This window comes from Octopus bimaculoides, chromosome 4 (genome assembly GCF_001194135.2).
Source record: "Octopus bimaculoides isolate UCB-OBI-ISO-001 chromosome 4, ASM119413v2, whole genome shotgun sequence".
Lineage (NCBI taxonomy): Eukaryota > Metazoa > Mollusca > Cephalopoda > Octopoda > Octopodidae > Octopus > Octopus bimaculoides.
In genome coordinates this window covers 57351145-57358329 of record NC_068984.1, presented here as the reverse complement: position 1 = coordinate 57358329, position 7185 = coordinate 57351145, and the positions used below count along the sequence as shown (strand labels likewise).

The 7185-nt window shown below is 31.4% G+C and overlaps 1 protein-coding gene across 6 annotated transcripts in view; it reads right to left on the bottom strand.

Annotated features, from left to right (window-relative positions):
* Positions 1-7185, bottom strand: part of LOC106874706 (uncharacterized) — a 780999-nt gene that overhangs the window by 155200 nt on the left and 618614 nt on the right. The window lies entirely within an intron of this gene.

The window sequence follows — 7185 nt, the reverse complement described above, 5'->3', positions numbered from 1 at the left end:
TGTGTGTGTGTGTGTGTGTATATATATATATATATATATATATATATATATATATATATATATATGTCTGTGTGTGTTTGTATCTGTGTTTATCACCCTATCACCCTCTGACAACCAGTGTTGGTGTGTTTATATTCTCATAACATGATGGTTCAGCAAAAGAGACTGATACAATAAGTACTAGACTTTAAAAAAATAAGTCCTGGGGTTGATCTGTTCGACTAAAACCTTTCAAGGTGGTGCTCCAGCATGGACACAGTCAAATGACTGAAACAAGTAAAAGAGTAAAAGAAAAGAACAAAAGAATATGTATTTATATATATATGTATGTACATATGAGAAGGGATGACCACTAAGTGGACATCCATTATACTAGAGATAGACCATCTACGGTCAAACCACAAAAAAAAAAAAGAATGTTCTCTAGGGAAATTCAGCACACACCAGAACATGAACGGGCAAGACAAATGAAAATATACAAAATAAAAAATTAATCATAGACCAGGTTTTGCACATTATTGAATTAATGTAATTTTTTACTTACACAACCCATCCGAGGCTCATCAGTATGACCGTTCAATTCAATATAATTTGCAGAACAATACACGAATTGTCCACATAAAATTAGATATGTGTACAGTTCTACCGATTACATTGGGGTTATTTTCAAAAGTCCCAAATTATATTGAATTGAACGGTTGTACTAATGAGCCTAGGATGGGTTATGTAAGTAAAAAATTACATTAATTCATTAATGTGCGAAACTTGGTCTACAATTAATTCTTTGTTTTGTATATTTTCATTTGTCTTGCCCGTTCATGTTCTGGTGTGTGCTAAATTTCCCTAGAGAACATTCTTTTCTTTTGTGGTTTGACCGTAGAGGGTCAATCTCTAGTATAATAGATGTCCACTTAGTGGTCATCCCTATCTCATATATATGTAATATAATTTTTCTGAATTTTCAGAATTTTCTTTATGCTAGGCCACTGGTTTTAAATTGGTGTTAATTAAATTAATATCTAATTTATCACCCTTATTATTTAAATTTTAATAATTTATATACGTATGTATGTATAAAATCCCATTAAACACATGCACATTCCTATGTGTTTGTTCCTAAGTACAAAGTTTACAGATAGAAAGTACTCACTACTTCAAGAAATAAAGTATGTTATATTCTTTATTAGATGAAAATGCATATTTATATTACAATCACACATACACACAAGCTATAAATATACACACAAAGAGATAGAATAATGTTAGAGACTAGATCATATGATGATATATTATTGACATTTATAGTATATTTTTATATATATAGATAATACTAGCAAAAAAATAAATTGAAAGTGAATGTAACTGTATTTTCAGTGAATTTTCGACTCTTCAATTACATAACTGCTCTTTTTCTCTCTCACTCTGTGTGTGTGTGTGTTTCCCCAGAAGTGTCACAGCTGGATGTTTGAAACCAATCAATGAACAACTAAAAAATTAACTAAAATCTAGGTTGGTGATTTAGCAGAATTATTTGAATGTAGGGCAAAATGCCTTGCATAGTTCGTTTTGGCTTATTTTGTTCTGAGATCGCTGATCTGGCTCCCAGGTAACTTTGATGGAGTTCACTCCGCTGTAAGCATTCAGGTGATATCTCCAGTTTGTGTGTAAATGCTTCCTTTCCCACGTACCGGTCTCAGCAGTCAAGAAAGGAAAAACAAATGATGTATGTTGTCCTTTCCTTCCCTGAGTAAATAGTAAAAAAAAGTTGGTGGGGAGCTGCCCTTTCCTCCCTGACTAGAGGCACACAGTTCAGTTTCTACTAAAATAAATCCTGGTTATTTTTTTATACATTCTTAAACTGTTGTCTACAAATGGATATTGTCTTAAACATTGACACTCTTATACATTATTATGACAAAATCATACATACACATTTAAACACTTGGACACATGCAGATCTATGTAAACAAAACTCTTTTAACTTGTACTTATGTCACAATGACACTAGAGTTCCATTACTAAGGCAGTGAGCTGGCAGAATTGCTAGCCTGCTGGACAAAATAAATGCTTAGCAGTATTTTGCTTGTTACTACATCCTGAGTTCAAATTCTGCCAAGGTCGATAAACTAAGTACCAGAGAAACACTGGGGTCATTGTAATTGACTAGCCCCTTCACCCAAAATTTCAGATCTTGTGCCTTTAGTACAAAGGACCACCGCCGCCACCAGATGCAAAATCTTGTTGCCCCATAACATCTCAGGTTGAGACTTGGGTGTAACTCATATGAATTAAAGCTAAACCAAGACAAATAATAATAATGATGATGATGGTGATGACGATGATGACGATAATAATAATAATAATAATGATGATGATGATGATGATAATACAAATCATTGATGTAGCCAAACCAAATGACATGAATGTTGTGAGAAAAGAGGTTGAAAAAATCACCAAGTACTCTGAATTGAAAGTGGTAATGATGGCAAGATTGTATGAAATGCGAGAAGGTAATGTAAAAGTGATACCAGTGGTGATCAGCGCATTGGGCTCAATTCCATTGAAACTTCAAGACTTCTCAAGGCAACTGGAAATCCCATGCAAGATTGATGTCTTGCAAAAAGCAGCCTTATTGGACACAGTGCACATCTTAAGGAAAGTATTATCTGTCTGAGGTCCTTGTTGTGACTGAGATGACTAAAGACTCCAGTGCATTTTTACCTACATTGTGTTACAAAGGAATAATAATAATCCTTTCTACTAAAGGTACAAGGCCTGAAATTTTGCAGGAGGGTCCTATTCGATTACATTGACCCCAGTGTTTCATTAGTACTTAATTTATCAACTCCAAAAGGATGAAAGGCAAAGTTGACCTCGGCAGAATTTGATCTCAGAACATAGCAACGGGCAAAATACTGCTAAACATTTTGCCTGGTATGCTATGAAGGTCTGACAAAATCAAGATAATGATAATGATGAAGTGACTGAACTATAATGAAAATAAGGCACACTAATAGACAAAGGAATTTTTTGATTAACTAAGGAAATGCAACAGGCATAGAAAGAAGGCCCAATGTCTCTCCTGATAAATCCAGGAGAGAGGGGGGGGGGAGAAAGAGCAATGAACACACCTCTGACCAGCTTCTCTGCAATACTATCTCACTCACCCATTCACTCTGTCAGCATTATATTGTTTTTCAATGTCAAGAATGCAGCAAAACCAGAAAGTGAAGAGAGAGGAGAAAAGAAAAGAGCAGGGATAAGAGAAGTGTGAGGGGGAGAAGGAAGAGATGAAATAACAGTAGCTGCCTGGGAAACTGATTAAGGAAAAAGGCAGTGGTTGACCTAATTTGATTAGAAAATTGATATTTATGTAGTATATATAAATTTTATCTGTAATGTGGAAGTAATGCATATGAAAGACAGACAGACAGAAAAGTAGAGAGAGAGAGAGAGAGAGAGAGAGAGGAGAAGAACGTAAAAGACGAAATCACTTTTATATATGTTTTAGAGAAATTGATATACAAGTTACATTAAAAATTATTTTGACTAAATGAAAGTAATAAAAATAAATTATCTAAATACACATCACAAAAACTAATGAAGTAAAGCAATAAAAATATCTAGCTTTAAGGATGGGTGCAATCAAATTCACCCCCACCACTTGACATTTTTACATACACCCAAAGTAAGAAATTACTAGTGAAAATAACAATTTAATCAATATACTGAATATGAGAATTATTTAGTTATTTATAGATTATTATTATTATTTATGTAAATAAAAAAAGTTATTTAAATGGTATATAGGTATTCATATATAAAAACAAATCAACTTTACGTTCAAACTATCAACTGGAAAAAGAAAAGACAATAAAAATTAAGTTTTTATTTTATTTACTTAAGATGAAGATGAATGATCCACAGAATGGGGTGAGGAGACTTCGGTAAATCATTATATGATCCCTGTTAATTAATATTGTCTGCAGTATGTTCATATTACTAGTTATCCAAGAAAATTCAAACTGTAGTTAAGACACATGATTTTTTTTTTTGTCCTAGATACTCTCACATTATTAACAATGAATGGATTCCCTACTACTACTACTAATAATAATGATGATAATAAATAATGATGATGGTGAGAATGTTATTGTTATTATTATTATAGTACAAAGCCAGCAATTTTGAAGAGAAGGGAAGTCAATTACATGAACCTCAGTTCCTGACTGGTACTTTATTTTATTGATATGGAAAGGAGGCAAGGCAAAGATGACCTCCATAGGATTTGAAGTGTCAGTTTGTTACTTTTAATAATAGTTTCTAATTTAGGCACAAGGCCGGCAATTTTGATGAGAGGGTATTGATTACATTGACTCCAATACTTGACTGATATTTACTTCATTGACTACGAAAGGGTGAAAGGTAAAGTTGAACTCAGTGAAATTTGCATTCAGGACATGAAAATTCCGAACAAATATGCAAAGCATTTCTTCCAACACTAATTATTCTACTAATCAACTGACCTCAATACAATATGATGATTGTGACAAAATTGTAATATCTGCATTGATATGAATAAATAAACATAGTACAACTGACTTAAAAACATATTTTTCAGATGATCCAGTTTAAACGGAAGGAACAAAGAAAAATAAAGAGATTCTATAAAAGAACTTTACATGAATCTCTATAAAAAAGGTGAGAAATTGGCATAATAATGTTCTGAATATATTTATCTTTTCATGAAAAATCTTTTTTTTTTTTTTCCTTTTTTGTTGAGAGATATATGGTTGATTGAATCACCTACAGTATATTACTACTACTAATATTGAATTTGGAAGGGCGAAAGGCAAAATTGAACTTAAAACTATGAACTATTAAACATGTTTTGTAAAGTATCAAATTTGGCTCTCAACAATGTCTCAATAGAAAAAAGGCAGTTAAAGGACTCGGGTAAAATTGAAAGCAGGAAGTGCTAAAGCTGCAGGTATGTTAAGGCATGTGTGGGAAAATGTGAAAAAAAAACCAAAACAAATTCTATATAACCATTTTGTGTAAGACATGATTAGTGAAATGAGTAGCTGTGCACAGTTACCTACCATCCTACATAATTTGATACGGTCAGGATCATGAAGAGGACCTTTCCAATCAGCAATGATATCAGAATCCATTGTAAAAATATCTTCAATAACAGTTGTGAGCTGTAAAAAAATGCCCTTCATAGTCTGTAACTACTATTCCTATATAAACCAACTGACTTGTGTTGTAGCACTTAACATCAACAACTGGCATGTAATCCACATGTTTATTGCTTCTACAGTGAAGTAGATCATCAGACAATGGAAGATAGTGTTTTTTCAATGTTACACAATAACATTGTGACATGTGAGAGATAACAAATAGATTTTTTTTCCTTTCAATTAATCCTCTTCATTTTTCAAGATAAGTGGCAAAATAGCAGTGGTATTTCCTTATAACTCATTTGACAGCTCTATCAGTTTACATAGATTGTGAGTATTAGTGCATTCGGTCATAGTAACAAGTGATATAAATAAAATGAAACAAGACTATAACTAGAATACTAGAAGACAACTACAAGTAAAGCAACTGAGTATAGTTTAGTAGATGTGTAACAGTGAGATGTTTACAGGAAGAACGATGGTACCACATATTAGGTGGTGTTGATCAAGCAACATAACACTCTGAGTGAAAGAGATGACTACACTAAACTCTATTAATAACTACAGGAAACTATCATCAGTCAATCAATTCAGTCAACCAACAAGCCAGCCAACCAACCAGTAGGATTTGGTGATGTGGTAAAATATATAATAAAATCATTTGATTTTAACAGGATTATTCTAAGAATATTATTTATAATTAAGGTTGGTGAGAGAGAGGGAGAAAGGGAAATAAAAAGAACAATGATATTAGAAACAGCAATTTTTTCTTTCTCAAATTGAACAAATAAATCTAAACAGATTTTATTTAAGTCATACAGACAGATTATTATCAAAGAGGAGCAGATACCTACTTAAATAAAAACTCATGAACATAAATGAAATGACATATATAAAGATGCAAATAAATCTGAGTAATTCATTAATAGAAAAATAGAGAGAAGAATAAAATGCAGAATGGAAGTTTTAATATCTGACATTTCTAGTTTTTTGTTCTTGTTTGTTTATAGACTTAAGTAGATTTATCCATGATGTCAATAGCTACTGAATCCATATGATCTCTAGTTTACACAACAGCAGTAGCAACAACAATATGACATTTGCTATTTAGCAATAAGAAACCTCTCAAATTAGTATTAAACTAGTTGTATTCAGTTTATGATATAAATCCAATAAATTAATTAAAAAAAACAAACAGTAAGATTGGAAATTGAATAATACACATCTCAGAAGAGGTAAAACATTTTAACAACAGCAGCTATTGTCTATCTGAATAAAAGTTCTGTACTAGAGTAATAAAACTGTAAGGTGTTAAGTGGAACAATAAAAGCTGGATTATACAAACATTTTACTAAAGGAAAATACAACCACTGAGAGAATCCATTAGAGTTTTCAAACAATTAAAACCTCAGCTAAAAGACAGGGTGATGTCATTAAACAATTTAAGCTGTCTTTTGATATCATTACACTTGCTTTCCAACAACGAATGCCTTAATTCCAACTGTTATTTCTTATTTTTAAAAAAAATTTGTTAGAATCTGAGGCAAAATCAGATTAAGTTTTAGCTTCAAACTGAGTTTTATCAAGTTATTTGATATTATTTAGCATCATGAAATATCATAAAAGAAATTTGTATAAGTCAATAACTAAGGCCACAGGCTAAGTTCACACAAACAATTGCAGATGTTCATTAGAAAAAAAATCAAAAATAATTCTAAGAAACAATAAAAGAAAGATACTAATCTAGTAATACAATTCATTTCAGACAGAAAATGAAAGTAATGTTTTTACAATAAAATATTCTTAATTTTATTTTTCACATATTGATGAATGATTAGTATCTTTGCATAAACTGATATATATCTAAAGTCTGATTCTATTATTGGATATATCTGGTTATAGGGTGAAATAAGTACATTTCTCAAATTACTAATTATTTCAATTCCATGTAGCATCTATTCATTATAATCATTGGCTTTTTCTCTTATTTTGTTTATATATA